Raw genomic sequence first — 14,090 nt, forward strand, 5'->3', positions numbered from 1 at the left:
GTTGACATTGAGTCAATCAAAAATGAGGGGAGATTGAAATAGGGAAAACAAGGGCAGGTGCTCTTCCCCGCCCCCACAACAGAGTGGCTTTCAAAACTATTTCCAGGCAGCTTCAGCAGTACTGTGCATTTCCCTTGTACCTTTCAGATGAGACTCTGAAAGCATATAGGTAACATTTGTATATTCTTACCTTACAAAGATGAGATTCAACTAGAGTCTCTGCATCCATTGTTAAAATGCAGTCATGTCTGGGGTGGAATGCAGCAGCTGTGTTAAAGCAACACTTCCCAGCGGCTAAAGGCGGAACATGAAGTTGCCCAAACCATTTGAAACTGCAGGGAATTTGAAAGTAGGGGTCTAAAATAGAATTTGGACAGGAGAGTGAGTGTAATATACTTCTTCCTATTCAAAATACTGAGAGGTTCTGAAGGACATGTGGTCAGGGTCTTGGTCAGTTAAGTTACACAAGTAAAAGAATTAAGAGTGGAAGCTGAAACTCTGCCAGAATTCACTGCATTGTACTTGAGTTTCTCAGTGATCTGTCAAGCCATAATGTAGTATCTGCTACAAAATTCAGAGAAATGCCTTTGCAGTGAAAACTGGATCTTTCTAGTCAACTTAATGAGATTTTGTCATGCCAGTATTACCCTATGTTTTCTCCAAAGAGCCTCATGTTTGCATGTCCAGATAGTCTTAACTTTGTAAATGTTTTTCCCTTTTGAGATGGCCCTTTAAAGTTGGTTTAAGAAGCACTATTGCATTTTATCACTAAATAAATTGAAGCTTGTTCAGTATAGGAGTCTTCCCAGGATTTAGCAAGAATATAAACAAAGTAGGCAGTAACTTGGAATATATTAAGAACTTATTACAATCAAAGAGTTTTATATTCTGTGCTCTTTGTACATCTGGGAAAAGATTACATCTCTATGAGCAGAAATCTAGTTTGTGGGAGGTATTTTTAATAAAGGAAATGGCTTAAGATCTAGAAGTACATGCTCTTATGTTGGAGAATATGTGCTGCCATGTTAATAACCTCACTCCAAAAGCCTTTTGGATCTGGGTTGTTAGTATTTCACTGTCATGCAGGAGAGTGGTGTTTGAATTCTGCTCTTTTCTCACCAAGGCTGCAGCAGAGAGGTGTGGTAGGCCCCGAGAACACTGCTCAAAAGTGGTCTCTGCTGCTAATGGAGGAGTTGTGATGGAGGTAGGATTACCAACCCTCCGGGATTGGTCTAGAGTCTCCAGGAATTAAAGATTAATTAAAGATTGTCACGTGATGAAATCTCCAGGAATAGGTCCAACCAAAATTGGCAATCCTAATTGAAGGGGCTGGGAATCGAACCTTCTCCTTTCCTCCAGGAAGCTAAAACACATACCTTTGGGTGAAGAGTGGTGGTGGGAGTGTTTGGAGCAATCCTCCAGGTTAAAGACAAGCTGCAATTTCCTCCCACAAAAGGAAGCTACAGGAGATTTCCATGATATTCCGAGTATGGGAGGTTGATCTTGAGATGTGGTGTTGATATGTTGTTTCTCACACTCAATAGCTGCTTTTAAAATGTGAATAACTGGGAACATTCACACTGCTGGCTTTCTGAACAGAGAGTTAGTTTCTAGGGCTGGCAGTCTTGCACCTTGCATGAGCATTGAATCATTTCAGCAAATAACATTATTAAAAAACAAAACAAAAAAAAATCACACCCTTTGGATCACTTTGCTCTTGTGCGCCACTTAACAAGAAAAAGAGAGAAAACCAACCAAACCCTGAGGACTGTGGGCTCTAGTCCACATGTTCATTTTATGCAAAACTCTCATTGAAGCTTAGGGGTGTTATGTGACAGTTTGGTGTCAAGGATCATTTCCTCTTTCTTGACACCTAACCCTCCAGATATGGGACCGTGTAAGCATCCAAACATGGGAACTTGCATTAGCATAGCTACGTCTCTCGGCGGTGAAAAATCCACACCCCTAAGAGACCTAGCTATGCTGACCCAACCCCAGCGTCGGCAGTGCTAGGTTGACCGCAGAATTCTTCCTTCGACCTAGCTACCACCTCTTGGGTATCTACGATTGAGATAGGTAGTGTCTGAACTGATGTGCTGCAGCACGGCACAGCTGCAGTGCTGAGGCTGTGCCCCTAGCATTTCAACTGTAGACCAGCCCAAAGGCACAGTTCTTCTAGTCAACGTTTCTTTTGTGATGGGGAACAGTTATTAAAATAAGAGGAAGGCTATGGCTCTCTTTGCCTACAAAAGAATGGGGGGGGGGGGGAATCTTTAAACCCTGGATCAAAACATAGGTCCTGGTCCTCTGTGGGCAGTAAGGCCAGGGGGCTGCCAGAGCAGTTCATTATAAGATGAGGGCCTAAATAACTGAGGTTATAAATCGCTCAGTAATAGTTCCTGATTGCTTTTGTTTGTTTGTTCTTTGATAAGAAGTAATTAAACACAGGGATCAATCTAACCAAAACAAACATGCAGGCTCAAAGGCCCATATTGTTGCATAAGTCTCTGATTTTTGGCTGTGACTGCAGTACTTCTGTAAGTTGGGGACTACAATTTAAGGGATAGTCCTAGAGGACTGGAGAAGGGTAAACATTGTACTGACCTGGGAAATTATAGACCTGTCATCTTCACTTTAATATTTATTTGTTCCAGTATCTTTCCAAGTATTGAACAATCAGTTTGTAGGCACCTCCACAGTAATAGGATGATAAGCAATAGCCGGGATGGATTTATTGTCAGTTTGGCATGATTTGTTCTTAACTTCCCCTTTGAGGGGGTTACTGGCTAGGGGGAGAAGAAAGCCGTAGATGTGATTTTTTTTTTTTTTTTTTTTTTTTTTTCCTCTTAAAGTAAGGCTTCTAACACAGTCCCACATGATGTTCTCATAAAGTAGGGAAATGTGGCTTAGATTAAATAACTAGAAGATGGGTTAACAACGCATACCTCCTTTTTAAATACAGATCTTTTCAATGGTTTGCTATCAAACTGGGAGGGCATATCTAGCGGGGTCTTGCAGGGATATGTCCTGGGTACAGTACTCATCAATATTTTTGTTTAATGATTTGGATAATGGAGTGAAGAAGAATAGGCTTATAAAATTGCCAGATGACAATTGATGAGGGTTGCTAGTGCTTTGACTAGAATTCATGTCTTGGTTGTCTGAAATCAACCAAGATTAAATGCAATAAAGATAAGTGCAAAGTACTACTTAGAAAGGAAAAATCAAATGCACAAATACAAAATGAGGAGTAACTGGCTAAGCAGTAGCACTGCTGAAAAGGATGGGGGTTTATAGTGGATCACAAATTGAATATGAACCATCAATTTCATGCGGTTTTGGAAAAGGCTAATATCGTTCTGGGATCTATTAACATGAGTGAATGTAAGACACAGGAGATAATTGTCCTGCTCTACTCAGCACTGGTGAGGTCTCAGCTGGAGTCTTGTAGCACCCTCAACTGGACACACTTTAGGAAAGATGTGGACAAATTGTCAAGAGTCCAGAATAGGGCAACAAAAATAAGGTATAGAAAAAACCTGTCCTATGGGGAAAGGTTAAATAAACTGGGCATGTTCAGTCTTGAGACAAGAAGATGGAGAGGGGATCTGATAAGTCTTCAGATATGTTAAGGCTTGTTATAAGCAGGACTTTGATCCGTTGCTCTCCATGTCTATCAAGCGTAGGACAAGAAGTAATGGGCTTAATCTGCAGCAAGGGAGATGTGTGTGTGTGTGTGTGTGTGTGTGTGTGAAATCCTTATCATTCAGGTGTTTTTAAGAATATGGATCATCTAGGTGTTCTGAACCCTGCCTTAGTGCAGGGGCTGGACTTGCTGACCTCTTGAGAACCCTTGCATTTCTATGATTCTATGGATGGTCCCACTAGAAATTGATAGGATTACTTGAGGAGGTAAGTACTAGTCAAAGTAAGGGTGGCAGCACTTGGCCATATGGCATTTGTTCTATAGTTCTGTGTGTTCCTTCATGATGTTGCAAAATGTCTTGCAAGGTTTGTGTTTTTACTTTCAGTTTGAAGTGTCTGAGGAGGTTCTCATTTCTACATTTCCTCTAAAATGTAGAAGGCATAAATAGATTGGTAAGGGTTTCCTTTATTAAAGGAGGGAAAAAATTGAAGTGGAGATATTTGCAGTGTTTCTTGTTTCAACCCATCTGTTTCAAACAAGTGACATGTGGAAACAAGTATCTAGAGAGAGAATAGCTTGTTGTTCGGATCTGCCGAAAAGCAAAAAGGGTGAACCCTTTGATTTATGGTGTGCATTTTTTTTTGACAAAACAAATAAACTCAGAAATTAAGATGAAATCTAATTAGAATAAATTGATGAGCAAAGTGAAATGAGTTGCAGACAGTAGAAATAAGCCAGTTTTGCTACTGAAATTTGTGTAGGAAAAATGTTGATTTGGTAACTGACTTATTTCAACTGTTCTATGACTTCTAAAAATACTTCCTTTTGGGAACTAGTATTGTTAGTTGTACAGAGTGTATTCTTGGTTGCAGGAGCATGCCCTTTGTACAAATCCAAATCCACTGTTGCAATACTCTTATCCTTCTCTGTCAGCATTATGCACTGTCCTATTATGGATCAGAAGGGAGTCTACGCGTCAGCACCGTATCACTGAATCCTATAAAAGGTATGGATAAGATCTGTTAAATCAATTAGCCCATCATCCTGACAGTGCAAGATTGTTCTCAGAAGTGTTGTGTTTGTGGTGTTTTTTGTGTTTTGTCCCAGCAGTGAGTGGTTCCACCACTTCCCTTGGGGAAACAATTCCACAGTCTAATAGATCTCACTGTCAGGATAGCTTGCCTAATATTTTTCTTCTTAATTTCATCCCATTGTTGCTAGGTGTGCTACACTACTAAATAATCCCTTTCCACCAAAACACTTAAAGGGACATAGCTCTGCATAGTTTGTGTACTTCTTTCTTTCCTCCAAAATCCATATCCAACACCTTGTCCTTCCCCCATATTTTTTTAGAAATGAGGTACCCAGATCTGAACACAATAATTCAGGTACAGTCTCACCAGAGCCAGATTATGGATGGATTATCCCCTCATTGCTCCATTGACATATGCAGATCTAAACTCTACCATCTTTTTCTACTGGGGCTTTACATTGCACACTCTATCTAACAGGGTATTGTTAGTTTGGTGCTTAAACAAGGCACTAGAACTCCAACTGGAAGTACTTTTGATAGTGGTGATGGTGAAAGTAACGAAGGAAGAAGTTCCTATCACCAGATAAGTTAAGTGTCACTTTGGGAAGTGTCAGGAACAACAAGGAAGGGTCAAATCCTCTTGTTCTAAAGTTAGCGCAACCATTGACCCTATCTCTGTCATTGGTGGAATGCTATCCCAGTTACTTACGTCAAACCTTTAGATGTCTGGGAGATGTCCCACAAGTCTAAGATGTTGAATGCTTATTTTGACCTTAAAGTGTTTGTCATCAGTAAAAGCATTTAACTTTTCTCTTCTTGTGCTCTCTTCGGCATGAATATTTACTGGTGTGTAATCCAGCAGCCCATACTCATGATGTCTCTGAAGCTACTCACATGTGTTAAGGCTGCTATCAGCAAGCCCTATAACAAACAGCCACCTGTAAGGAATCTTGGAAAACCATTACAAGCTAACATAAAACAGCCTCCATTTAGCTAGCTAATAAACAATATTGTTCTCTCTTGCCTGGCTCTCCAGTAATAATTCACTAATAAGGGGCCAAAGTCACCTGGTATGACACCACTGACTCAGTGGAGTTTCATCAGGGTTGGATTTGGCTCGCCATTCCCAGGAGTGGGTTGGCTTTCACTGATTCTGGTACAAACAGAGTGAAAAGCTCTACTGAAAAGAATCATGTAAGAGATGGGTGGGAGAGGAGAAAAGAGGACAAAATAGGAGGGGGGGAAAAAAGAACAAGTTTCAAAGAGGGCTTTCCAAAGAAAAGAAACTACACAAAGTAAACTTCCTTTGATGTTTGAACTTCTTCATGGGGGAAGACTGTACACTTTCTTGGCATCTTAGAGCTATTCTTACACAGGGCAGCTGCTACTTATGAAATTTCAGTCCAGTGGCATTTTAAAATGAAATCCAATTAAATTTTAAAATAGATTAGCATAGTGCAATACAGCTATATAATTTTGTAAGATTGTGTCTGCTGTTGAGTATTTGAAAAGTATATACACAACATGCTTGTAGTAATATATACTTAAGTATCTTGGTATTGCCTATAGTGATTTAAGTACACTGTACTTAAATTATATGACTAGGAAACCCAATTAGAAACACTACATACCCTCAGGCAAAAAAAGAGCAGAAGGAGAATCTTGAAGGAAACAGGAAAGGCAGAAATGCCAGATGACCAGTGAAATCCATGATTGAGATAAACTATATCTCCTCCAATCTGACCAAAGTGAATGCTGTTCTCTATTAAGGCCCTATTCTGTGCCTGAGCAAGTGAATCCGCCATCTCTTATTTCAGTGTGAGCTTTGTCTCCCTAGGGAGAGCTGAATAAGCTCTTGGTGCCCAAATCTGACATTCAAATTTATTTTGAATAGTACTTTGCTCAGCTACTGGTCTCTTTGGCTTCAGTATGTAAAGACTAAGAATAAAATCCTGCTCCTCTGAAGTCCATGGAAATTTTGCTATGGACTTCAGTGGAGCTGTGATTTCATCCTCTGTTAGTAAATATTGCAGGGTACACTTAGTGAGATGGCCTCTCTAGGATAGTACATATGAAACTGTTTCCACAGGTTGTTTTATCCCTGTTTAACTTGGGGATTGTCTCTTAGTTGTCCACATATTTGAGTAATGCCCTATATTGGATCTTTTAAAGGATCTCCCCCCCACCCCCCCCGTTACAATATTTTCAACAGGGAATTCATTCTTCGTTTTGTATTGGGGGGCATTTCTTTGTCTTTCCAAAGACTTAACCCTGGCAGTGTTTCTCCCCTCTCCCCCTCCCCAAAAAAATTGTGTAGCACCACTTTTCAGATTGTAGTGACCTCATAATTGTTGTGTATTTCCCAAGATTACAAGCTGATATAAAAGGAGTAACATGCATATTAGTGCAAAATGTGTAGCTTATTTCAAAGGCTTACTCCTGGGTATTATATTTCGCACCTCTCAAAGCATGTCTGCGTTCCTTGATCTTTGGAATGAGCAAACTCATTTCAAGAGTTTAAACCTTTTAAACCTCTTGTGCAGAGGTTTATTTTTATATATATATATATATATATTACAGATAACTTCCACTTTGTTGGAATTATTGCTCCATTCTGTCCATTTTTTAAGTTGCTTCTTTATTTTTGATGCTGCAGGTAGAAACTTGTCTTTCATATGTAGTGCCAGCCACTGGAATCTCCTAAGAGAAACAGTGAAGAAATCATAGTAATTACACTACTTCAGGCCTCTTTTCTCCCCCCCTCCTCCTCCCTCCCCCTTGGGGTATTTCTGGATCTGGAAGCTGTGAGTAGATAACTGTGTTTGTTGACTGGTGTTATTGGTCAACGAACTAGGTTTGGAAGCAAACTCACTCTGCTGTTCCTGTCATTGTAAGAGTTTGGTTGTATAGCAGAAATGATCTGTATGTCTCTGAGAAAAGAACAAACCCTGGGTTATTTAAAGCAGTCTGTAGCGTCTAGGTACAATTCCACTGGCTGCAGAGAGACTTGAGTATTCTTCCAGGGTGGGAGGGAGTGGTAGGGAGGAAGGTTCTGGAGCAAAGACGGATAAATAAAAGGTCATTGTTGAGATAATTGGCTCTCTATATAAACTACCTGTTGTGGTTGCAAGGTGAAGTGATTCCAAATGTTTAACTTATTTATTCTTTGTAAATCATGATTTACATCCCTTGGTGTGTGGTGGTTTTTTTTTTTTTTTTTTTTTTAAATAACTTAAATCAAGTTGAGGCCCTGTCAGACTAATTTGACATTTGTACTATTGCAATTTTAGATTTAAAATCTATGATTAAGTTGTTGTATAGCTTAGTTTTGTTTTAAATACTGCTACTGGTAGAGTATCTTTGAATTTTACAGAACTGTTATACCTATAAAACAAAATATTGGAAATGAAGGCTCTGATTCAGCAAACAGTTAAGCTGATATGTAATTTTGCTCACATTAATAATCCTATTGACTTCAATGGGACCACTTGTGCTTGAAGTTATGAACGTGCTTTTAACAAGATACCACTTCACCTCCTATGGTGTAACCGCTTATCGACGTTCTGGATGTCGACTAGGCGTCACACTCGATCCCTGGTTTTTATAATAATATCAAAGTGCTGCTCCAATATGGTCTGCATTGCAGTGGGGAGACTTATTCTTTCACTGTGCTTACTTTTAAGAAGTTGGGCCAGCATGCTCAGCTGCAGGGAGCACCCCCTGTTGCTTGCTGGCAATGAAGGAATATCACTGACAAGACTTGCATCTGAAGAAGTGAGGTTCTTACCCACGAAAGCTTATGCTCCCAATACTTCTGTTAGTCTTAAAGGTGCCACAGGACCCTCTGTTGCTTTTTCGAGGAAAAGTAGATTAATGATGTTGACCATACATCTACAAAGTGCATAATCATCGAACTGAAGATCAACAAACACAGAAGCTGATACATGAGTCAGTTTTGAAATTTGTTCTCTTTCTGGGTCCCATAAAACAAAGTTCTAATATTCAGGTAGAACAATAACATACAGATGTCCAGTCAGGTTTTCTCTTCTCAAACTATTTCGCCTCTGAATATTCTGATCAGTATGATATATTTAAAAAAAAACCTCATTACACACCAGTGATCTTTTCCCATTGACTGAATATGCAGTATTTGTTGAAACTTGTGGGTAAATCTAATCCTAATAGTCATTGTTACCATGTGTTCCCTGTCTGCCTGTCAGTAGCCACCTGCTGTCTGTTGTATATCAGGGGTAGGCAACCTATGGCACAGTACGCAAGCTGATTTTTTTTTTTTTTTTTTTCCATTCACACTGCCCAGGTCCTGGCCACTGGTCCAGGGGGGTTCTGCATTTTAATTTAATTGAAGTTTCTTTAAACATTTAAAAAAACCCTTATTTACTTTACATACAACAATACTGTAGTTTAGTTATATATTACAGACTTATAGAAAGAGACCTTCTAAAAATGTTAAAATGTATTACTGGCACATGAAATCTTAAATCAGAGTGAATAAATGAAGACTTGGCACACCACTTCTGAAAGGTTGCCAAACCCTGCTATATACTGAGACTGTAAGAACTTTGCAGTGGGCCCCAATCTCTGATTGAGACCTCTAGGTGCTACAACAAAATAAATTCTAAATCTGTAGAGGAGAGAACATTTGCTACATTAACCTCCCCCAATTTAAAATGGGGTTTTCACTTTCAGTCCAAATCCCAGTAATGAAAAGAAATTTCTAATCATGCAGCACATGTTTGTAAGACTGTGGGTCACACGTGTATCACTGATAGAGTGGAGCTATATGAGTAGATGAGGATGTGCTTTAAACTAGCGCTTCTAAAATTAGAGGATTGGGTGGGGAGCTGGAGAATTGTAATTTAAAGAATAAAGTGACCACCACTATGTGTATGATCTCTTAAACCAAATAACTAGCAGGGTTAACTGCAAAGTCTTCCCCTGGAAACTTCTGGCTGAGATCACATATAAGTGCTATACTCCAAAAAGGAGTATTTTCCAGAAAGTTGTAGAGGGAGGTCTGCATTTGCCATATAACAGTAATTATGGGCCTGATCTTCACAGGTGCTGAGTACCCACAACTCTAGCTGAAGTCAGTAAGAGCTGTCGATGCTCAGCAACTCTGAAAATCAGGCCCTCTGGTCCAAATTACTTGAACTGTGCCACTGAGCAGTATTCGCCAAAATACAAAGTTCTCATCACAGCATGATACTATATTGCCTCACTGGGCTAATGTTCTTTTAAAAACATTCAACATGTATAATATATTAATTGCAAATGGGAAACTAAAATCTTAAAAAGATCCCCAAATTCCTGCTCCCACCCTTCCGGGTGGTTGGATGGAATGGAGAATAAGGCTGACATGCTGGCTCCACTGAGTCAAATGGGAGTTCTGCCACCAACTTCATTGGAGCCAAGATTTCACTCCAGAAATGGAAGGTTGCAAGAGTCAAGGTGATCTTAGCTATTTCTGGAATGAGGGTGAGACGATAACTCACATCTATCAGTTAGATCACTCATGGATATTTAAAGTTTTGTAAGACAGTAGGATATTATGGAGATGTACGGGTGTGGTATAAATAACTTTTTGGTGAATATCCCCTTATTCCACTAATGCCCTATTGATTCTAAATTGCATATTCCTGTGGTAAGGGGACAATTTGGTCCTTAAGTATTTAAAGTATACAGCAGATGATCACTCTCTCCTCACCTGCCCCAAAATTGCTGATCACTTCTAAATTTGAAGTGATCTATCAATAGTAATCTGATTATACAGTTAAAGATATACTGGTAGTTTTTTTTTTTTTTTGGAGGGGGGGGTAAATCTAATTGAGCCTTCAATCTGAAGTCCTGCCAAAGAAAATGCATTTGCAGTTTTATTAGAAGTCCGGAAGAGACTTTAAGGAAACCTTTTTTGTTGAAGCGACTATTTATTTTTCTTGGGTGCATCTAAAAAGATCGAAATTTTATTTCCTGTTTTTCAGAGCAGCTTAAGATAAACATGGGTCTGAAAATTTCATTGTGCCAGCAAAAAGGGTCCCTCTAATACAGAGAGAGCAGAATATTGCAGTAAAAAGATGCCATGCACATCTCAAACCTGCCATTCCCTTGTTTTGGCTTTTTTCCCTTTTGGAAAGAGATGTTTTCTCCTTTCTTTTAATATCTATAAAGAAAATAAATGCATTTCTGCATCAAGGTGGTATAAAATACCAATGAATTGTATTTCTAATATATTCAGGCTCAGATTTTGAAAACTTTTCCAGAAACATTTCTGGCTTTTGTCTCTTTGGTAGTCAAATCTGTCTTGCCACTTAGTTTGTTTTTGTTTGTTTGTCTGTTTGTTTTAGGTGAACTGTCTGTGGTATTGCTGAGCATCCTGTTCCTCTTTCCCTCATTCACCTCCTTGTTTTGTGTCTCCCTGCCATATTTGAAAAGCTGTATCATTGTGGTTACCTAGACCCCTGCTCGTCAAGAACACAGTACCAGTTTGACTATTTCTGCAGCCTGATCTGTCCTCCTGAAATTAGATGTCACCTTCCAAATATGAGCAACGAGGGTGGTGTTACTACAGCTAAATGGTCATGTGGTGCCGAGATAGCATGTCTATTTGCACTAACATTATAAAAATAGCAACAGCATGTTTGTGCTCTATTGCTGGGACCATAAGGAGGCATTACCATCTGTGTGGATACAGAGCGTGAAGACACCAGTGACAAAACTCTCATTGTCTTCAGTAAGGTCAGGTTTTCACCAAGAGCAGTTGGTTTTTGAACACCCTGAGTACATCTTCCACATGTCTCCATTTTCTCCTGTTTCAGTGTTTATGGTGGAATGCTTAAGATGTTTCAGGTAACCAGACTCTCCGGTTCTCATTAACTAAAGGCACAGATGACACAGGCCTTTTCTTTTCTATGAAATAGAGTTCTCTGTCTCTGTGTGTGTGGTCTTTTTTTTTTTTTTAAACCAAACTAATAATAAAGCTGGCTTGACAGCATTGGAAACAGTTTTCAGAACTAGAATAATACAGGCAGCATCACTGCAAGCTTCCCTTTGCTGCATCACCATTGTGTCTTACCCATGTCCTGGAAGACCCACAACTGAAGTCAGTGGGGCTTCACATAGGCATTTGGTTCCAATCTGTGGAGTCAATTGTAGCATCAGGGCTTTAACTTGTCTGCTTACACAATTGCATAATGAACAAAGTACATAATTACTTCTCTCTCCAGTACTTACATGGTCCCTATTACTGTAGTATTTGAGCTCTCCTTGTAATGTTTTAATATAGTTACTCTCACAACACCCCAGGAGGTAGGGAAGTGCCATATCCCCTTTTTACAGATGTAGAACCGAGACACTGACTAAGGCACAAAGCCTACACAGTTCTTGTACTGGTGTAACCATGTTTGTTAGGGATATGTTTTAATGTGGATGCAATTATACTGATGTAAAGGTGCCTATGAACACTTTTTTTATATTGGTGTAAATGCCTCTATGCTGAGTGATTGCACACAACTTTTGTGTAGACAAGCCCTAAGTGACTTGCTGAAAGTCAAGCTGTAAGTCTGTAGTGGAACTGCAAATTGAACCAGCGTTGCCAGAGTCCTAAGGTAGCACCCTAATTGCTGGACTGCTCTTTCTAGCCTACATTGAGTGGTGGTGCTGTGGATTAACTAACTTAATGTTTGTGCAGCATTTTGAGTATTAAATGCTATTCAGTTTTTGGCATCCTGGCTCTCTTGACCGATTTGGGTTAGCCCAGAGGACCTAGATGTTGACTTTCCAAAAGTTTTGTCCTTTTGGTGTTTAGTAAATGTTTTGAGACTATTAGGATTCCTCTCTTTGCATGGCCTTTGTTCTCAGCTTTGTATGCAGTGTAGTTGTAGTGGGACACAACTGAGAGTATTAATTCAGGACAAATTGCTTGGAGCAGGGCAGTTACAGCCCAAGGATGAGTTTCCTATACTATTAAAGCACCCCAAACCAGCCAAACAGAGGACTTCAGTCTCACCCCACTGGCTAACTGGCAGTCATACAAGCAATTCCTTTAGACACTCCAGTATCCCCACCAGCAGCTACTTTTTATGGGGATGAATGGTTATGAAAACTGTTAAGATATAGATATTTAGGCCTGTCTGTAAAGGCGTATACTTTAAGAATTTAGGTGTATTTTTATCACTTAGCTAGTTATAGAAGTATAAAAGAAGAATCAAAATCACTGTTTGCCAGTGTAAGGGCCTTCCTTTTACTGCGACAGTTTGAGGCCTGGTTCTTAGGCTAAGGCCTTCGGCTAAGCAGCAGAGGCCAGCCATAAACTGAGAAGTGTATGGTCACATTCTTACATTTTAAACTAGTTACATTGAAATAAGGTGCTATTGGACTGTTAGGAATACAATCCTGTTTTGATATTCCTATTACCTCCAGAGAAAGAGAAGAGCCTAGAAGATGTAAAAGGAAACTTAGGCCTTGTCTACACTACGAGAGTAGTTCGATTTTACTTGCATCGAATTTTTGTAATCGATATTGCAAAGTCGAACGTGTGTGTCCACACTAAGGACAGTAATTCGACTTTGTGCGTCCACACTAACGGTGATAGCGTCGACATTCGAAGCGGTGCACTGTGGTCAGCTATCCCACAGTTCCCGCAGTCCCCTCTGCCCATTGGAATTCTGGGTGTAGCCGGCAATGCCTTCTGGGTAACAAAATGAGTCGAGGGTGCTTTTGGGAAACTGTCGTCATCCGTCCATCACTCCCGCCCTCCCTCCCTGAAAGCGCCGGCGGGAAAACAGTTCGCGCGCTTTTCCAGTCATTGACAGCGCGGACGCCACTGTACTCCGAGCATGGAGCCCGCTGCGACCATCGCTGCAGTTGTGGCCGCTCTCAACGTCTCGCAGCTTATCATAAAGGTTTCCCTGAGGCAGATGCAGAAAAGTCAGGCAAGGAGGCTACGGCACCGCGGTGATGTCCTGAAGTCTGAGAGTAGCACAGACCTGTCAGAAAGCAGGCGACCCAGCGCCGAGGACATCACAGTGGCAATGGGTCATGTTGATGCCGTGGAACGGCGATTCTGGGCACGGGAGACAAGCACTGAGTGGTGGGACCGCATAGTGCTGCAGGTCTGGGATGAATCCCAGTGGCTGCGAAACTTTCGCATGCGGAAGGGAACTTTCCTGGAACTTTGTGAGTTGCTGTCCCCTGCCCTGAAGCGCAGTGACACCCGGTTGCGAGCTGCACTGAGTGTACAGAAGCGAGTGGCCATAGCCCTGTGGAAGCTTGCAACGCCAGACAGCTACCGGTCAGTCGCGAACCAGTTTGGGGTGGGCAAATCTACCGTGGGGGTTGTTGTGATGCAAGTAGCGAAGGCAATCGTTGATGTACTGCTGCCAAAGGTAGTGACCC

The 14,090-nt window shown here is 40.6% G+C and overlaps 1 protein-coding gene across 3 annotated transcripts in view; it reads left to right on the forward strand.

The window, feature by feature from the left end:
* The window catches only part of LNPEP (leucyl and cystinyl aminopeptidase), a 97,347-nt gene that overhangs the window by 2,987 nt on the left and 80,270 nt on the right, over positions 1-14,090 (forward strand). The window lies entirely within an intron of this gene.

This window comes from Chrysemys picta, chromosome 6 (genome assembly GCF_011386835.1).
Source record: "Chrysemys picta bellii isolate R12L10 chromosome 6, ASM1138683v2, whole genome shotgun sequence".
Classification (NCBI taxonomy): Eukaryota; Metazoa; Chordata; order Testudines; family Emydidae; genus Chrysemys; species Chrysemys picta.